The following is a 20,892-nucleotide window of genomic DNA, read 5'->3' as shown; positions in this document are numbered from 1 at the left end:
ATTGTTTTGAGCCCAGTAGCTGAAACCCTGACAGAGGAGTGTACAGAGAGGAGTCACATTCCTCTCTTCTCGTTTGTGACGTCATCTTTGTGCAGTGGCAGTATCGTAGTCTATGAGGTTTAATCGAGGCGCGATTATTGCTAGTTGAAAACTTTACCCAATAACCCGCCAATAAGCAGAGTTGTAGTCTTACACACCTCTCTGCAGCTTCTCTCCCCCTGCCATCCCCTCATTACCCCATCCCCGTAGAGACGGTGCCTGCTCCCAGACCACCAATAACCAGCAAAAGTCTATTTAAGCATAAAAATTCAAAAAGAAAAAATAATATAGCACCTTCAACTGCACCACAGACTAAAACAGTTAAATGTGGTCTATTAAACATTAGGTCTCTCTCTTCTAAGTCCCTGTTAGTAAATGATATAATAATTGATCAACATTTTGATTTATTCTGCCTTACAGAAACCTGGTTACAGCAGGATGAATATGTTAGTTTAAATGAGTCAACACCCCCGAGTCACACTAACTGCCAGAATGCTCGTAGCACGGGCCGAGGCGGAGGATTAGCAGCAATCTTCCATTCCACCTTATTAATTAATCCAAAACCCAGACAGAGCTTTAATTCATTTGAAAGCTTGACTCTTAGTCTTGTCCATCCAAATTGGAAGTCCCAAAAACCAGTCTTATTTGTTATTATCTATCATCCACCTGGTCGTTACTGTGAGTTTCTCTGTGAATTTTCTGATCATTTCTTAATAACATTTACATTTACTCTGATGGACTACCCAGCAGTGGGGAATAAGTTTCATTACACTAGAAGTCTTTCAGAAAGCGCTGTAACTAGGTTTAAGGATATGATTCCTTCTTTATGTTCTCTAATGCCATATACCAACACAGTGCAGAGTAGGTACCTAAACTCTGTGAGTGAGATAGAGTATCTTGTCAATAGTTTTACATCCTCATTGAAGACAACTTTGGATGCTGTAGCTCCTCTGAAAAAGAGAGCCTTAAATCAGAAGTGCCTGACTCCGTGGTATAACTCACAAACTCGCAGCTTAAAGCAGATAACCTGTAAGTTGGAGAGGAAATGGCGTCTCACTAATTTAGAAGATCTTCACTTAGCCTGGAAAAAGAGTCTGTTGCTCTATAAAAAAAAAAGCCCTCCGTAAAGCTAGGACATCTTACTACTCATCACTAATTGAAGAAAATAAGAACAACCCCAGGTTTCTTTTCAGCACTGTAGCCAGGCTGACAAAGAGTCAGAGCTCTATTGAGCCGAGTATTCCTTTAACTTTAACTAGTAATGACTTCATGACTTTCTTTGCTAATAAAATTCTAACTATTAGAGAAAAAATTACTCATAACCATCCCAAAGACATATCGTTATCTTTGGCTGCTTTCAGTAATGCTGGTATTTGGTTAGACTCTTTCTCTCCGATTGTTCTGTCTGAGTTATTTTCATTAGTTACTTCCTCCAAACCATCAACATGTCTATTAGACCCCATTCCTACCAGGCTGCTCAAGGAAGCCCTACCATTAATTAATGCTTCGATCTTAAATATGATCAATCTATCTTTATTAGTTGGCTATGTACCACAGGCTTTTAAGGTGGCAGTAATTAAACCATTACTTAAAAAGCCATCACTTGACCCAGCTATCTTAGCTAATTATAGGCCAATCTCCAACCTTCGTTTTCTCTCAAAAATTCTTGAAAGGGTAGTTGTAAAACAGCTAACTGATCATCTGCAGAGGAATGGTCTATTTGAGGAGTTTCAGTCAGGTTTTAGAATCCATCATAGTACAGAAACAGCATTAGTGAAGGTTACAAATGATCTTCTTATGGCCTCAGACAGTGTACTCATCTCTGTGCTTGTTCTGTTAGACCTCAGTGCTGCTTTTGATACTGTTGACCATAACATTTTATTACAGAGATTAGAGCATGCCATAGGTATTAAAGGCACTGCGCTGCAGTGGTTTGAATCATATTTATCTAATAGATTACAATTTGTTCATGTAAATGGGGAATCTTCTTCACAGACTAAGGTTAATTATGGAGTTCCACAAGGTTCTTGCTAGGACCAATTTTATTCACTTTATACATGCTTCCCTTAGGCAGTATTGCTTTTTTGCATTTGCGCAATATCTCTAAAATTAGAAAGGTCTTGTCTCAGAGTGATGCTGAAAAACTAATTCATGCATTTATTTCCTCTAGGCTGGACTATTGTAATTCATTATTATCAGGTTTGTTGGGAAAGTGTAGGAACACGGACCCACAACAGGGGGCGCAAATGAACGGACAATGGAGGAAGTCAAATAGCACTTTTACTGTTGTGAAATAAGCACAACAAACACAACCGATTACAACAATAGACAATAAAGTCGAATCACAAAGGTGTCATGTGGGCAGGCTCGAAGATAGGAGACGTCTGTCCCAAGCAGAACCGGAACCACACGATTTCCTCCGCCACCGAACCCCGGGAATACTGGAGCCGCCAAGTCCCGAACTCCCAGGTGGCCACTGCCTCCGCTTGTCGGATCTGGTACTGCTGGCGAGGAACAGAAACAGTCAGATGTGGGTGCGCCTGCACCCAGCAACACGTATGGTGGAAAAACCACCTCCACCTCTCGTCAGGAAAACACTGTTAGTGCAGGAATGTGAGTACTTTTCCAAAAGGGGTCCAATACAGTCTCCTGCTGTTCTACTCACTCTCTGCGTGAAGGCAAAAAAGTATTTATGGTCAAAAGACAATATAATTGGCTGGATACGTTACCTCCTCGGTAGAGCGATATATCGGCAAAGAAGTGGAGATGACGTCTTGCAGATATACCGCTGCGGATCAGATGATTGGTAACAGCTGTCGCAGGTGACAGCTGTCACCCCGGCTGCTCCTGTGAGGTGGCAGCGCCCTCTGGTGCCTGGAGCCCGCACTCCAGGCAGGGTGCCCTCTGGTGGTGGTGGGCCAGCAGTACCTCCTCTTCAGCGGCCCACACAACAGGACCCCCCCCTCAACGGGCGCCTAATGGCACCCGACCAGGCTTGTCCGGGTGGCGGCGGTAGAAATCGGCCAGGAGGGCCGGGTCCAGGATGAAGCTCCTCTTCACCCAGGAGCGTTCTTCGGGGGCCGTACCCCTCCCAGTCCACCAAATACTGGAAGCCCCGGCCCATCCTACGGACATCCAAGAGCCGGCGCACAGTCCAAGCCGGCTCGCCATCGATGATCCGGGCAGGAGGTGGTGCCGGACCCGGAGTACAGAGGGGTGAGGTGTGATGTGGCTTAATCTGGGACACATGGAAAACGGGATGGATCCGCAGTGAGGCCGGAAGCTGAAGCCTCACCGCGGCTGGACTGATGACCTTGAGGATTTTAAATGGACCGATGTACCGATCCTGCAGTTTAGGTGAGACCACTTGGAGGGGAATGTCCTTTGTTGACAACCACACCTCCTGCCCTGGCCGATACGTAGGGGCCGGGGTCCGCCGACGGTCTGCATGGGCTTTCGTCCTCATCCGGGCCCTCAGCAAAGCAGAACGGGCGGCACGCCACACCCGACGGCACTTCCGCAGGTGGACCTGGACCGAGGGCACACCGACCTCTCCCTCAACCACCGGAAACAAAGGAGGCTGGTACCCCAGACACACCTCAAAAGGGGAGAGGCCGGTGGCTGACGACACCTGGCTGTTATGGGCATACTCGATCCAGGCCAAATGGGTACTCCAGGCCGCCGGGTGTGCGGCCGTCACGCAACGCAGGGCCTGTTCCACCTCCTGATTGGCCCGTTCTGCTTGCCCGTTGGTCTGGGGATGATACCCGGATGAGAGACTCACCGTGGCCCCCAGTTCCCGGCAGAAGCTCCTCCAGACTTGTGAGGAGAACTGGGGACCGCGATTGAAGACTATGTCTGTTGGAATCCCATGCAGCCGGACGACGTGGTGGACCAGGAGGTCCGCTGTCTCCTGGGCCGTCGGGAGCTTCGGGAGGGCCACGAAGTGGGCCGCCTTGGAGAATCGGTCCACTATCGTGAGGATGGTGGTGTTGCCCTGGGACGGCGGGAGGCCCGTGACAAAATCCAGGCCGATGTGGGACCAGGGGCGATGAGGCACGGGCAGCGGCTGGAGCAGTCCCGAAGCCCTGCGATGATCAGCCTTGCCCCTGGCGCAGGTGGTGCAGGCCTGGATATAATCCCGGACGTCGGCCTCTAGGGATGCCCACCAGAAGCGCTGCCGGACAACTGCCACGGTTCTTCACACCCCTGGATGACAGGAGAGCTTGGAGCCGTGACAGAAGTCCAGGACTGCAGCCCTAGCCTCTGGTGGGACGTAGAGTCTGTTCTTCGGCCCAGTTCCGGGGTCCGGGCTTCGTGCCAGGGCCTCCCGGACGGTTCTCTCTACGTCCCAGGTGAGGGTGGCCACGATAGTGGACTCCGGGATGATGGGTTCCGGTGGATCCGACAACTCCGCTTTGACTTCATCTTCATGTACCCGGGACAAGGCATCCGATCTCTGGTTTTTGGTCCCGGGACGGTAGGTGATCCGGAAGTCAAAACGGCCGAAGAACAATCAATCAATCAATCAATTTTTTTATATAGCGCCAAATCACAACAAACAGTTGCCGCAAGGCGCTTTATATTGTAAGGCAAGGCCATACAATAATTATGTAAAACCCCAACGGTCAAAACGACCCCCTGTGAGCAAGCACTTGGCTACAGTGGGAAGGAAAAACTCCCTTTTAACAGGAAGAAACCTCCAGCAGAACCAGGCTCAGGGAGGGGCAGTCTTCTGCTGGGACTGGTTGGGGCTGAGGGAGAGAACCAGGAAAAAGACATGCTGTGGAGGGGAGCAGAGATCGATCACTAATGATTAAATGCAGAGTGGTGCATACAGAGCAAAAAGAGAAAGAAACAGTGCATCATGGGAACCCCCCAGCAGTCTACGTCTATAGCAGCATAACTAAGGGATGGTTCAGGGTCACCTGATCCAGCCCTAACTATAAGCTTTAGCAAAAAGGAAAGTTTTAAGCCTAATCTTAAAGTAGAGAGGGTGTCTGTCTCCCTGATCTGAATTGGGAGCTGGTTCCACAGGAGAGGAGCCTGAAAGCTGAAGGCTCTGCCTCCCATTCTACTCTTACAAACCCTAGGAACTACAAGTAAGCCTGCAGTCTGAGAGCGAAGCGCTCTATTGGGGTGATATGGTACTACGAGGTCCCTAAGATAAGATGGGACCTGATTATTCAAAACCTTATAAGTAAGAAGAAGAATTTTAAATTCTATTCTAGAATTAACAGGAAGCCAATGAAGAGAGGCCAATATGGGTGAGATATGCTCTCTCCTTCTAGTCCCCGTCAGTACTCTAGCTGCAGCATTTTGAATTAACTGAAGGCTTTTTAGGGAACTTTTAGGACAACCTGATAATAATGAATTACAATAGTCCAGCCTAGAGGAAATAAATGCATGAATTAGTTTTTCAGCATCACTCTGAGACAAGACCTTTCTGATTTTAGAGATATTGCGTAAATGCAAAAAAGCAGTCCTACATATTTGTTTAATATGCGCTTTGAATGACATATCCTGATCAAAAATGACTCCAAGATTTCTCACAGTATTACTAGAGGTCAGGGTAATGCCATCCACAGTAAGGATCTGGTTAGACACCATGTTTCTAAGATTTGTGGGCCAAGTACAATAACTTCAGTTTTATCTGAGTTTAAAAGCAGGAAATTAGAGGTCATCCATGTCTTTATGTCTGTAAGACAATCCTGCAGTTTAGCTAATTGGTGTGTGTCCTCTGGCTTCATGGATAGATAAAGCTGGGTATCATCTGCGTAACAATGAAAATTTAAGCAATACCGTCTAATAATACTGCCTAAGGGAAGCATGTATAAAGTGAATAAAATTGGTCCTAGCACAGAACCTTGTGGAACTCCATAATTAACTTTAGTCTGTGAAGAAGATTCCCCATTTACATGAACAAATTGTAATCTATTAGACAAATATGATTCAAACCACCGCAGCGCAGTGCCTTTAATACCTATGGCATGCTCTAATCTCTGTAATAAAATTTTATGGTCAACAGTATCAAAAGCAGCACTGAGGTCTAACAGAACAAGCACAGAGATGAGTCCACTGTCCGAGGCCATAAGAAGATCATTTGTAACCTTCACTAATGCTGTTTCTGTACTATGATGAATTCTAAAACCTGACTGAAACTCTTCAAATAGACCATTCCTCTGCAGATGATCAGTTAGCTGTTTTACAACTACCCTTTCAAGAATTTTTGAGAGAAAAGGAAGGTTGGAGATTGGCCTATAATTAGCTAAGATAGCTGGGTCAAGTGATGGCTTTTTAAGTAATGGTTTAATTACTGCCACCTTAAAAGCCTGTGGTACATAGCCAACTAACAAAGATAGATTGATCATATTTAAGATCGAAGCATTAAATAATGGTAGGGCTTCCTTGAGCAGCCTGGTAGGAATGGGGTCTAATAAACATGTTGATGGTTTGGATGAAGTAACTAATGAAAATAACTCAGACAGAACAATCGGAGAGAAAGAGTCTAACCAAATACAGGCATCACTGAAAGCAGCCAAAGATAACGATACGTCTTTGGGATGGTTATGAGTAATTTTTCTCTAATAGTTAAAATTTTGTTAGCAAAGAAAGTCATGAAGTCATTACTAGTTAAAGTTAATGGAATACTCAGCTCAATAGAGCTCTGACTCTTTGTCAGCCTGGCTACAGTGCTGAAAAGAAACCTGGGGTTGTTCTTATTTTCTTCAATTAGTGATGAGTAGAAAGATGTCCTAGCTTTACGGAGGGCTTTTTTTATAGAGCAACAGACTCTTTTTCCAGGCTAAGTGAAGATCTTCTAAATTAGTGAGACGCCATTTCCTCTCCAACTTACGGGTTATCTGCTTTAAGCTACGAGTTTGTGAGTTATACCACGGAGTCAGGCACTTCTGATTTAAAGCTCTCTTTTTTAGAGGAGCTACAGCATCCAAAGTTGTCTTCAATGAGGATGTAAAACTATTGACGAGATACTCTATCTCACTTACAGAGTTTAGGTAGCTACTCTGCACTGTGTTGGTATATGGCATTAGAGAACATAAAGAAGGAATCATATCCTTAAACCTAGTTACAGCGCTTTCTGAAAGACTTCTAGTGTAATGAAACTTATTCCCCACTGCTGGGTAGTCCATCAGAGTAAATGTAAATGTTATTAAGAAATGATCAGACAGAAGGGAGTTTTCAGGGAATACTGTTAAGTCTTCAATTTCCATACCATAAGTCAGAACAAGATCTAAGATATGATTAAAGTGGTGGGTGGACTCATTTACTTTTTGAGCAAAGCCAATAGAGTCTAATAATAGATTAAATGCAGTGTTGAGGCTGTCATTCTCAGCATCTGTGTGGATGTTAAAATCGCCCACTATAATTATCTTATCTGAGCTAAGCACTAAGTCAGACAAAAGGTCTGAAAATTCACAGAGAAACTCACAGTAACGACCAGGTGGACGATAGATAATAACAAATAAAACTGGTTTTTGGGACTTCCAATTTGGATGGACAAGACTAAGAGTCAAGCTTTCAAATGAATTAAAGCTCTGTCTGGGTTTTTGATTAATTAATAAGCTGGAATGGAAGATTGCTGCTAATCCACCGCCCCGGCCCGTGCTACGAGCATTCTGACAGTTAGTGTGACTCGGGGGTGTTGACTCATTTAAACTAACATATTCATCCTGCTGTAACCAGGTTTCTGTAAGGCAGAATAAATCAATATGTTGATCAATTATTATATCATTTACCAACAGGGACTTAGAAGAGAGAGACCTAATGTTTAATAGACCACATTTAACTGTTTTAGTCTGTGGTGCAGTTGAAGGTGCTATATTTTTTTTTCTTTTTGAATTTTTATGCTTAAATAGATTTTTGCTGGTTATTGGTAGTCTGGGAGCAGGCACCGTCTCTACGGGGATGGGGTAATGAGGGGATGGCAGGGGGAGAGAAGCTGCAGAGAGGTGTGTAAGACTACAACTCTGCTTCCTGGTCCCAACCCTGGATAGTCACGGTTTGGAGGATTTAAGAAAATTGGCCAGATTTCTAGAAATGAGAGCTGCTCCATCCAAAGTGGGATGGATGCCGTCTCTCCTAACAAGACCAGGTTTTCCCCAGAAGCTTTGCCAATTATCTATGAAGCCCACCTCATTTTTTGGACACCACTCAGACAGCCAGCAATTCAAGGAGAACATGCGGCTAAACATGTCACTCCCGGTCTGATTGGGGAGGGGCCCAGAGAAAACTTACAGAGTCCGACATTGTTTTTGCAAAGTTACACACCGATTTAATGTTAATTTTAGTGACCTCCGATTGGCGTAACCGGGTGTCATTACTGCCGACGTGAATTGCAATCTTACCAAATTTACGCTTAGCCTTAGCCAGCAGTTTCAAATTTCCTTCAATGTCGCCTGCTCTGGCCCCCGGAAGACAATTGACTATGGTTGCTGGTGTCGCTAACTTCACATTTCGCAAAACAGAGTCGCCAATAACCAGAGTTTGATCCTCGGCGGGTGTGTCGTCGAGTGGGGAAAAACGGTTAGAGATGTGAACGGGTTGGCGGTGTACACGGGGCTTCTGTTTAGGGCTACGCTTCCTCCTCACAGTCACCCAGTCAGCCTGCTTTCCCGGCTGCTCGGGATCTGCCAGGGGGTAACTAACGGCGGCTAAGCTACCTTGGTCCGCACCGACTACAGGGGCCTGGCTAGCTGTAGAATTTTCCACGGTGCGGAGCCGAGTCTCCAATTCGCCCAGCCTGGCCTCCAAAGCTACGAATAAGCTACACTTATTACAAGTACCGTTACTGCTAAAGGAGGCCGAGGAATAACTAAACATTTCATACCCAGAGCAGAAAAGTGCGGGAGAGACAGGAGAAGCCGCCATGCTAAATCGGCTAAGAGCTAGTAGCTACGCTAAGCTAGCGGATTCCTAAAAACACGCAAAGTGAATAATGTGTAAATAATTTAGAGGTGATTCAGCAGAAGGAATGCTTTAGTTAAGGCACGTAAAGATTACACTGGGAAACAAATCGTAATCTAGATAACTAGATCAATCTAACTGCGCAGATTAATCAGCTAACAGATACAGAAAAACACCGCTGTGCTCCGGAACAGGAAGTGATCAGCGGGCTTGCCTGGGGTTCAGCCGCTTGGCGGTCCTGATATACTCCAGGTTCCGGTGGTCAGTGAAAACCGTGAATGGCACGGACGTTCCCTCCAACAGATGTCTCCACTCTTCAAGAGCCTCTTTCACCGCAAGGAGTTCTCGATTGCCGACGTCATAGTTCCGTTCGGCCGGGGTCAACCTGCGGGAAAAATAGGCACACGGGTGAAGGACCTTATCGGTCTTCCCGCTCTGGGAAAGCACAGCTCCTATCCCTGAGTCCGAGGCGTCCACTTCAACCACTAACTGGCGACTAGGATCGGGCTGCACCAGAACGGGTGCAGACGAGAAGCGCCGTTTCAACTCCTTGAATGTGGCATCGCAACGATCCGACCAGGTGAAGGGGACTTTTGGTGAGGTCAGGGCTGTCAGGGGGCTAACTACCTGACTGTAGCCCTTAATGAACCTCCTGTAGAAATTAGCAAAGCCGAGGAACTGTTGCAGCTTCCTACGGCTGGTGGGTTGGGGCCAGTCTCTCACCGCCGCGACCTTGGCCGGATCAGGAGCGACGGAGTTAGGGGAGATGATAAACCCCAGGAAGGACAAAGAAGTGCGGTGGCACTCGCACTTCTCGCCCTTCACAAACAGCCGGTTCTCTAACAACCGCTGCAGGACCTGACGTACATGCCGGACATGGGTCTCAGGATCCGGAGAAAAGATGAGTATATCGTCCAGATATACGAAGACGAATCGGTGCAGGAAATCCCGCAAGACATCATTAACCAATGCTTGGAACGTCGCGGGGGCGTTTGTAAGACCGAACGGCATGACCAGGTACTCAAAGTGACCTAAGGGGGTGTTAAATGCCGTCTTCCACTCGTCTCCCTTCCGGATCCGAACCAGGTGATACGCATTTCTAAGATCTAGTTTAGTGAACATTTGGGCTCCATGCAGGGGCGTGAACACTGAATCCAACAAGGGCAATGGGTATCGGTTACGAACCGTGATTTCATTCAGCCCCCTGTAATCAATGCATGGACGTAGTCCGCCATCCTTTTTCCCCACAAAAAAGAAACCTGCACCCATCGGGGAGGTGGAATTCCGGATCAACCCGGCAGCTAAAGAGTCCCGGATGTAGGTCTCCATTGATTCGCGTTCAGGTTGTGAGAGGTTGTACAGCCTGCTGGACGGAAACTCAACGCCTGGAACCAAATCAATGGCACAATCGTACGGGCGGTGCGGGGGAAGGGTGAGCGCCAGATCCTTGCTGAACACGTCCACAAGGTCATGGTACTCCACCGGCACTGTCCCGAGATTGGGCGGGACTCTGACCTCCTCCTTAGCCTGGGAACCGGGAGAAACCGAGGAACCTAAACATACCCGATGGCAGGTCTCGCTCCACTGAACACTACCCCGGACGGCCAATCGATCCGGGGATTGTGTTTTAACATCCAGGGGAACCCGAGAATCACGCGGGAGGTGGCAGGAGTCACAAAAAACTCGATCTCCTCCCGGTGGTTCCCTGACACCACCAGAGTTACTGGAGGTGTCTTATGTGTGATTAAAGGGAGTAGGGAGCCATCTAGTGCCCGTACTTGCACAGGAGAAGTAAGTGCCACCAGAGGGAGCCCTGCCTCCCTGGCCCATTTGCTGTCTAGCAAATTCCCTTCAGAGCCCGTGTCCACCAGTGCTGGGGCCTGAAGGGTTAAATCCTCATAAAGGATTGTAACCGGGAGTCGTGTGGCAATATGGGTGTGTCCCACGTGAATGTCTTGGCCCACCCCTAGCCCAGTTTCTAGGGGCGGGCGTTGGTGTTTAACCGCTCGGGCAGTCCCTCACCTGATGCTCTATCGAGCCACAAACAAAGCACGCTCCGCGGACTGCATAAGCAGCTGCGCTCCGGCGCCCCTGTCTCATTGACAGCAGCACGGCTGAAGCGGTCTCTCCTCTATTTGGGTGATCGAACACTGTTCTGAACTCCCTCACAAACCCATCATATGTCTGAAGGAGCCATGAATTTTGCTCCCAGAGCGCTGTAGCCCAAGCGCGTGCCTCACCGCGAAGCAGGTTTATCACATAAGCTATTTTGCTGGCATCAGTCGCGTACATGACGGGACGTTGTGCGAAGACGAGCGAACACTGCATAAGAAAGTCCGCGCACGTCTCCACACAACCTCCGTACGGCTCTGGAGGGCTTATGTATGCTTCCGGGGAAGGTGGGAGGGGTCGTTGAATGACCTGTGGAACGTCACTGTTACGCACAGGGTCGACAGGAGGGAGAGCCGCAGCAGCGCCCTGAGGGCGCGCTTCCACCTGCGCGGCGAGAGCCTCCACCCTGCGGTTAAGGAGGACGTTCTGCTCGGTCATTAGATCCAACCGAGCCGTGAAAGCGGTGAGGATTCACTGCAACTCACCGATCATTCCTCCTGCGGACGCCTGTGCGCCCTGTTCTTCCATTGGCCGTTCAACAGCCGGTTGACGCCCCTCGGGATCCATGACGTGGTCGAGATATCCTGTTGGGAAAGTGTAGGAACACGGACCCACAACAGGGGGCGCAAATGAACGGACAATGAAGGAAGTCAAATAGCACTTTTACTGTTGTGAAATAAGCACAACAAACACAACCGATTAAAACAATAGACAATAAAGTCGAATCACAAAGGTGTCATGTGGGCAGGCTCGAAGATAGGAGACGTCTGTCCCAAGCAGAACCGGAACCACACGATTTCCTCCGCCACCGAACCCCGGGAATACTGGAGCCGCCAAGTCCCGAACTCCCAGGTGGCCACTGCCTCCGCTTGTCGGATCTGGTACTGCTGGCGAGGAACAGAAACAGTCAGATGTGGGTGCGCCTGCACCCAGCAACACGTATGGTGGAAAAACCACCTCCACCTCTCGTCAGGAAAACACTGTTAGTGCAGGAATGTGAGTACTTATCCAAAAGGGGTCCAATACAGTCTCCTGCTGTTCTACTCACTCTCTGCGTGAAGGCAAAAAAGTATTTATGGTCAAAAGACAATATAATTGGCTGGATACGTTACCTCCTCGGTAGAGCGATATCTCGGCAAAGAAGTGGAGATGACGTCTTGCAGATATACCGCTGCGGATCAGATGATTGGTAACAGCTGTCGCAGGTGACAGCTGTCACCCCGGCTGCTCCTGTGAGGTGGCAGCGCCCTCTGGTGCCTGGAGCCCAGGCAGGGTGCCCTCTGGTGGTGGTGGGCCAGCAGTACCTCCTCTTCAGCGGCCCACACAACAAGGTTGTCCTAAAAGTTCCCTGAAAAGCCTTCAGTTAATTCAAAATGCTGCAGCTAGAGTACTGACAGGGACTAGAAGGAGAGAGCATATCTCACCCATATTGGCCTCTCTTCATTGGCTTCCTGTTAATTCTAGAATATAATTTAAAATTCTTCTTCTTACTTATAAGGTTTTGAATAATCAGGTCCCATCTTATCTTAGGGACCTCATAGTATCATATCACCCCAATAGAGCGCTTCTCTCTCAGACTGCAGGCTTACTTGTAGTTCCTAGGGTTTGTAAGAGTAGAATGGGAGGCAGAGCATTCAGCTTTCAGGCTCCTCTCCTCTGGAACCAGCTCCCAATTCAGATCAGGGAGACAGACACCCTCTCTACTTTTAAGATTAGGCTTAAAACTTTCCTTTTTGCTAAAGCTTATAGTTAGGCCTGGATCAGGTGACCCTGAACCATCCCTTAGTTATGCTGCTATAGACTTAGACTGCTGGGGGGTTCCCATGATGCACTGAGTGTTTCTTTCTCATTTTGCTCTGTATGCACCACTCTGCATTTAATCATTAGTGATTGATCTCTGCTCTCTTCCACAGCATGTCTTTTTCCTGGTTCTCTCCCTCAGCCCCAACCAGTCCCAGCAGAAGACTGCCCCTCCCTGAGCCTGGTTCTGCTGGAGGTTTCTTCCTGTTAAAAGGGAGTTTTTCCTTCCCACTGTCGCCAAGTGCTTGCTCACAGGGGGTCATTTTGACCGTTGGGGTTTTTCCGTAATTATTGTATGGCCTTGCCTTACAATATAAAGGGCCTTGGGGCAGCTGTTTGTTGTGATTTCGCGCTATGTAAATAAAATTGATTTGATTTGATTTAATAAGATGTGTCGACTGACTTGATTGTGGATGAGATGGGTGATTTACCTAATATAGAGTCGAACAATGATTGTGTGAACGATGCATTGTCTGAGGTCAGGTTTCATCCAGGCCAAGATCTCACAAAGGAAGCCGACACCCCTTAGTTTCTGAGCCTCGGCGGTCAACTAGGAAAACTGAGGAACAGCACTCAAATCCATATAGGGTGCCACAATCGGTGCAGGCACATAAACTATTAGAGTAAAGTTGTAGGTATTTGATAGGTTCTCTGTGGTACATTGTCGGGTCGACGATGCCTCTTGTTGGGGAGGGATGTTGCGGATGGAACCGTGGGGTGTCACTGTTGCCCCACGGACTACTATAAGAAGCAAAAGTGGGGTGGCAAGTGCGAGCTTTTCCGCTGGAGGCCAGGGCATTACTTGGGTCCATGTTTCATGCTGATGCAATGAATTTTTTGGTGAGTTTTTTTTTTATTGTTTTATGGTCTAAATTATTAGCACAGAAGTAAATCTTTTTTTGTTTTGTTTTATGGCAGGGTTGCATTTAATTTGACGCTTTGCGTTGGCTGAACAACAGATGCCTTGAGAAGCGATACGTGTGTGTGTGTGTGTGTGTGTGTGTGTGTGTGTGTGTGTGTGTGTGTGTGTGTGTGTGTGTGTGTGTGTGTGTGTGTGTGTGTGTGTGTGTGTGTGTGTGTGTGTGTGTGTGTGTGTGGGAATTCGACGCAGGTACATCTGATGTTTGGTTGACTCCACGTCGGGTAATTGCTACAGTGCAAATAGTCGATGTTGTAGGACAACATTCACCGATTCAAGTGTCTGTAAATTCACATACTGGTGTAATTTTTACCATGAATCAGGAGGCAGCTCCCATGGTAAATGAGTTGAATTTTCCAGAATTTGAAAATCTTGAGGAGGAAGAAAAACAACAAGCACTGGCTCTGTTAATGAAGTACAGTGGCGTTTTTGCAAAAAAGTGACTTTGATGTGGGTTGTACCAAATTGATAACTCACGAGATTCCACTCGTAGATGAAACTCCTGTACGTCAGCCCTATAGACGGATTCCTCCCTCTCATTGCGCATGTGTGTAGATTATCAGCTGCTAAATGCAAAAACTGCTGTAACGACAACTCCTGTTCTGGCTTATGCAAAAAACTTACTTTAGAAATAGATGTTGATTGAAGAGATATATTTTTTAGTATATTTTCTAAAAAATGCCCCCCCCCCCCCCCAAAAAAAATTGAATAAGTCTTGTATGTTTGTTGCTTGAGCCTTGTTCTTGTATTGTACATTTTCAATTTTTTTTTTTTTTTAAACAACTCTAAAGGACTGAAAGATGAGTCGGAGGAGAGGAAAAGAGGTACCATTCTCTCTAAATCATATTGTTTTGAATAGTCAGCTCATTTTTCATTTCATTTTCCAAAGATATGCTCTTTAACCAGCCTAATCACATGTTTTCTTCTTCTTTTATTTGTCCAACAGTGATTCTTCCCACCCATTTCTTCACTCTACAGTTGCGCAAGTTCTGGATGGAGGTCAGTTTAGCACCAGTGATCCTCTCTGCAGACCTGCTGTTACAGACTGTTTCTGTTCTGTTTGGTTGCTGAACAAAACCAGATGATGATGGACGTGCACAGAACACACTGGATAGTAGACTGAACATCCTCTGCTGGGCCTTCTTGATGTGAGTGTGTTTGCTGTCCAGTTCAGGTCCTGGGAGATGGCGGATCCCACAAACTTGAATGGGCACAGTGTTATTGATTTTAACTTAACCAGGTTAGTCCCACTGAGATCAAGACCTCTTTTGCAAGGGAGACCTGGAAAATTATAAAGTTTCCAATTCACCTAACCTGCATGTCTTTAAATGTGGGAGAAAGCCAGAGAACCCGGAGGGAACCCAAGCAAACACAGGGAGAACATACATACTCTATTCAGGTGGGAATCAAACCTATGACCTTCTTACTGTGAGGTAACAGTGCTAACCACTAAGCCATCATGCTGCCCAAATGGTGGAGAATGGTGCTAGGGGGCAGTGGTGGGGAGTTCAGAGACTCAAAAAAATAATAATTATGGGCAGATTGCACAGACACTGGTCATGAAGATATTCTACCCTGTTTGGGACATACACATGGTTATTATAAAATGTTAGTAAAGTAAGTGTTAAACATATATGATTGTATTTGATAGTATATGTCCCTTATGCCATCATAGTATTTTTAAATTCTTGAAAAAAAATTCTGATGAATATTGTGTCAATTTTTAAAAAGTGGTATTTCTTGTGGACTCATTTCACAGGACGAAATAGAATACCAAAATTCTGCACAAAAAACATTTATGCTGTTAATATTCCTCATTTATTAACACAAAAAATACTAAACATTTAATGATGCTGTCAAATTATTCTTTAAAAATGACCTAACAGGATGGAACAGAGTTTGACAGGGTGGAAGCAAAGTTTTTAAAAAGTGATTAAATTATTGTTCAAGCACTCAGTGGTTACCCAGCAGCAGATAAAAGTACTGCAAAAGCTTTCTGCATTTATAACATTTATTGCCACAATGTGGAGCCAATGTGCTTAGAAGTATTAAGCGCATGTCTGTATGTTCTGTGGGTGTTTAGATGTAAATGTATTCCAAAGACTTTTTTGCGTTGCTGAACGTGTACTTAATCTTTCGTGATATTTATTTTAGACATGTTTGGGAAGGATGCACCGTTCCTGGAAATACTGCAATACCAGGTCGATGCGTGGAGTGGACGGAGCAAGCTCCTGCTCCGTGTTTCAAAAATCAATTTAATATATGGTTCTTCTATGGAGAACGTATCAGATATTAAACTGATAAGAACAGATACTACACTCGATCTTAGCCAAAAGGCCGAGAAGCGATGCTGAGGTCAACTTTCGACAGCCAACACTTCAACCGTACAGTAACTTTCACTTATGGTGTCACATCTGATTTACTGTAATAATATCGTTTCACATCACAAATATACAACATATAACAAACAGTTGAATATGAATTCACTAAAATTTTCCAATTCATTTGTTTAAAGAAAATGGAGCAATCTAAATCATGCCGTCTTTCTTTTATCGATCACTTGATACGGTCTGGTCCAATAAAAAAAATGACTTTTCAGTTTTCAACCCCCTCAGAATGAAAACAAAAAATACATTATACATATATATTACTGTTGACGTATTTTAAAATATTTGAATTTAGCACACAACAAAGCTGTCGATAATCTAAAATTCTTGAATAAAGTGTGACTTAAACTGTTTATCAATGTTTATGATTGGACCTCGATCACTCTCTAGTGGACAGCAGCGCAAACTACAGCTGCCAGATGCAAAATGACATTTTTTCTCAATCTCAATTATTTTCTCGATTAACTTTTTCGTCCTAATCACGTTTTTCTGCAATTATTTATGAAACTTGCTACACAGTATAAAATATATTTGACATAGTTGTTATCTTGGTCCCTTGTTCATAAGCACAATTTTTCACCTCACAACTCCTGCATATGGAATAACCAAGATATATGCTTGAAGCACAAATCAGTTTACTTGCAAAAATGGTTCAACTATGGGATTATATATGTACATCAATTATTTAACAAAGATGGCCTTACTTACTCTTAAGATGAATTCCTACGTGTGCATAATTTCCCAGTGTTACCAAAGGAATTTGCTGTTGATTTTGATGCAATTCCTTCAGGTGTTAAAATGTTAATGTCAACCTACGTACATAATCCTACTGTTGACAAATCCATAGAATTATTTATTGGTAATTCTGAACCATTTTTGAGCATCAAAACACAAAGCAAATGTATTAGAGAACTCATAAATCATAGATACATAGATGTTACCCTATAAACAGTGTGATTTCAAAGTTACACGTAAATGTTGACCCTCTTTGTTCATTTTGTCATAATGCTGAAGAATCAATTATTCATGTTTTTTGGGGGGATTTTCATACACACAAAAGCCTGTTTGTAAATAGAAAACTTACTTTACAAATAGGTGTTGATTGTAGAGATATAATTTTTGGTATATTTTATAAAAAATGCCCCCCAATATATATATATATATATACTCTCATCAAAAGACCAAAATTGTTGTATTTGACTCCTTACTTTCATCTTACTTAACCTCATTAAATTTTTGTATGAATACTAAAGCTCCGAAGACCAAAACCATATGGAACGAATTTGAATTGTAAAAATATGTTTATATATTCATGTTTATTTTGTACATTTGTAACATTTAAGCCTTGTATGTTTGTTGTTTGAGTCTTGTTCTTGTATTGTACATTATATATATATATATATATATATATATATATATATATATATATATATATATATATATATATATATATATATATATATATGAAAAAACAACTCTAAAGGACTGAAAGATGAGTCGGAGGGGAGGAAAAGAGGTACCATTCTCTGTTGGACAAAATCCGTTATATACAACATTTAATACATGGAAAAAAATACAAAAACTTTGGGACTTTTTTTGTCCAGTGACTGCAAATATCCGTTTTATACGATGATGGTTTAATTGAGTTTTACTGGACATGGGACTGAACAATAAGTTTACTTCTCAAAGCTCTGAAGGGAATCTGTACATCTTGAAACACTTGCTGTGACTATTTTGCCTCCAAATGCACAACAACCCGGCATTTAATTGCCTCGGGGTCGCCACAGCAAATCCAAGGTAGATCTGCCTGCTGATTTGTCCCAAATTTTACGCCGGATGCCTTTCCTGACGCAACTCCACATTAAGTGAAGAAACATGAACCAGGAGCCTTCTGCTCTGAAACCAACTGCTCTAACAATGTGACCACCACCACTCCTGCCCCAAGGGGGAGGATTATATAAATAAAAATAAAATAATAATAAATAAATAATAATAAATTAAAATAAAACCGTGTCATGAAAAGCACCACATTTTCATGACGGGGGCATGAAAAAACAAGACACCAATATTTTCATAAATCTTTTTTCGTTTTGAATAGTCAGGTCCTTTTTCATTTCATTTTCCAAAGATATGCTCTTGGTTACCCAGCAGCAGATAAAAGTACTGCAAAAGCTTTCTGCGTTTATAACATTTATTGCCACGATGTGGCGCCAATGTGCTTAGAAGAATTAAGCACATGTCTGTATGTTCTGTGGGGTTTTAGATGTAAATTATTGAGTTCACACAAAGATTAAATTATCCAAAAAATGTTTGCATTGCTAAAAGTGTACTTAGCGTTTCTTAATAACGTTTATTTTAGACGAGTTTGGGAAGGATGCACCGTTCCTGGAAATACTGCAATATCAGGTCGATGCGTGGAGTGGACGGAGCAAGCTTCTACTCCATCTCCGTGTTGCAAAAATCAATTTAATATATAGTCCCCTTACAGAGAACGTATCAGATATTAAACTGATAAGAACAGATACTACACTTGATTTTAGCCAAAAGGCCGAGAAGCGATGCTGAGGTCAACTTTCGACAGCCAACACTTCAACCGTACAGTAACTTTCACTTATGGTGTCACATCTGATTTATGTAATAATATCGTTTCACATCACAAATATACAACATATAACAAACAGTTGAATATGAATTCACTAAAATTTTCCAATTCATTTGTTTAAAGAAAATGGAGCAATCTAAATCATGCCGTCTTTCATTTATCGATCACTTGATACGGTCTGGTCCAATAAAAAAAAAATGACCGTTCACTTTTCAACCCCCTCAGAATAAAAAAAAATACATTATACATATATATTACTGTTGAGACGTATTTTAAAATATTTCAATTTAGCACACAACGAAGCTGTCGATAATCTAAAAGTCTTGAATAAAGTGTGACTGAACAAACTGTTTATCAATGTTTATGATTGGACCTCGATCACTCTCTAGTGGACAGCAGCGCAAACTACAGCTGCCAGATGCAAAATGACATTTTTTTTCTCAGTCTCAATTATTTTCTCGAATACCTTTTTCATCCTAATCACGTTTTTTTCTGCAATTATTTATGGAACTTGCTACACAGTATAAAAGATGTTTGACATAGTTGTTATCCTGGTCCCTTGTTCAGCACAATTTTTCACCTCAAAACTACTATAAATGGAATAACTAAGATATATGCTTGAAGCACAAATCAATTTACTTGCAAAAATGGTTCAACTATGGGATTATATATGTACATCAATTATTTAACACAGATGGCCTTACTTACGCTTGAGATGAATTCTTACGTGTGCATAATTTCCCAGTGTTACCAAAGGAATTTGTTGTTGGTTTTGATGCAATTCCTTCAGGTGTTAAAATGTTAATGTCAACCTACGTACATAATCCTGCTGTTGACCAATCCATAGAATTATTTATTGGTAATTCTGAACCATTTGTGAGCGTCAAAACACAAAGCAAATGTATTAGAGAACTCATAAATCGGGACTCAGTCAGCAAACCAACCTCTGTATTTGTTTGGGACAGTTTATTTTCTGATATTGAGTGGAACTCTCTTTGGCAATTACCAAAAAAAAAAAAAAAAAATGTCACATTTTATATTCATAGCTGTAAATACTCTCATAAAAAGCCCCAAATTGTTGTATTTGACACCTTACTATCTTACTTAACCTCATTAAATATGAATACTGAATCTCCAAAGACCAAATCAATATGGAACGAATTTGAATTGTAAAAATATGTTTATCTAATAAAAAAAAAAAAAAAAACTGAGAAAAACTTCGGAAGAGTTCGAATAAATGGTGAAAATATTAACAAATGTGTCTTAAGTGAATAAAATGTTCTCGATACAATAGGACTCTTCTGTTTTTAAATCTATTTCGGCTGTATGCAGCTGAATGTGTCCTTCAGATTTATTGTTTTGAGCCCAGTAGCTGAAACCCTGACAGAGGAGTGTACAGAGAGGAGTCACCTTCCTCTCGTCTCGTTTATGACGTCATCTTTGTGCAGTGGCAGTATCGTAGCCTATGAGGTTTAACTGAGGCGCGATTATTGCTAGTTGAAAACTTTACCCAATAACCCGCCTTGATGACTTGAAATACAGTCAGCAATGGCAATTTTTGACAGTCTCTCATAAGACTGAGAATGTGTTAAAAATAAGTTGCTTCTATTAAAAAAAAAAAAAATTCCAGTTTATATTAATAAAAGAACTGATTCATTTTTAGTCAGTGATGTTTGGATGGCTATTTGGTTTTTCTTCAGTTAACAAATTTCAAAGTTTTTTCTCCTTCCTTTGACACTATAGCAGCTGTAAACCAAATGTGTAACATTACCTCCTTGACTTTTCACAAAAAAATAAAACAACATAATGTCCACAGGCAGTATGAAGTATTACTTTGATTTTAGAATATGTTGACTGACAAGAGACAGTGAAGAATTTCAGCTGTCTGTGTTTCAGGTGACTGTCCAAGGACTTTTCTGGCCTTCACTTCCCATAGTGCTTCACTGTCAACTTCGACTGTGGACTTTACTAATGAGGACTTGTTCTGATTCATTTGCTGCTTTTCTCACATGGTAACCACAGAATAACAAATTCATGATTTAACCTGTCATTTTTATTATCTTGAAATTAGATAAAGTGGTCAAGTTCTAAACTGCATTGTGATTTTT

General features: G+C 43.3%; 3 non-coding genes and 1 pseudogene across 3 annotated transcripts; 2 read left to right on the top strand and 2 right to left on the bottom strand.

Annotated features, from left to right (window-relative positions):
* The first annotated feature begins 83 nt into the window (after positions 1–83).
* LOC117528829 lies at positions 84–194 on the top strand (annotated as a pseudogene).
* Positions 195–15,959: 15,765 nt separating this feature from the next.
* On the bottom strand, positions 15,960–16,144 carry LOC117528805. The gene has a single exon (XR_004565867.1). It is a non-coding gene; the product is annotated as a U2 spliceosomal RNA (small nuclear RNA).
* A 2,407-nt stretch (positions 16,145–18,551) lies between these two features.
* Positions 18,552–18,742, bottom strand: LOC117528807. Its single transcript, XR_004565869.1, has one exon. It is a non-coding gene; the product is annotated as a U2 spliceosomal RNA (small nuclear RNA).
* A 1,478-nt stretch (positions 18,743–20,220) lies between these two features.
* On the top strand, positions 20,221–20,361 carry LOC117528818. Its single transcript, XR_004565878.1, has one exon. It is a non-coding gene; the product is annotated as a U4 spliceosomal RNA (small nuclear RNA).
* Positions 20,362–20,892: the final 531 nt, after the last annotated feature.

Source organism: Thalassophryne amazonica, chromosome 16, assembly GCF_902500255.1.
Source record: "Thalassophryne amazonica chromosome 16, fThaAma1.1, whole genome shotgun sequence".
Lineage (NCBI taxonomy): Eukaryota > Metazoa > Chordata > Actinopteri > Batrachoidiformes > Batrachoididae > Thalassophryne > Thalassophryne amazonica.
This window is presented reverse-complemented; position numbering and strand designations above follow the sequence as displayed.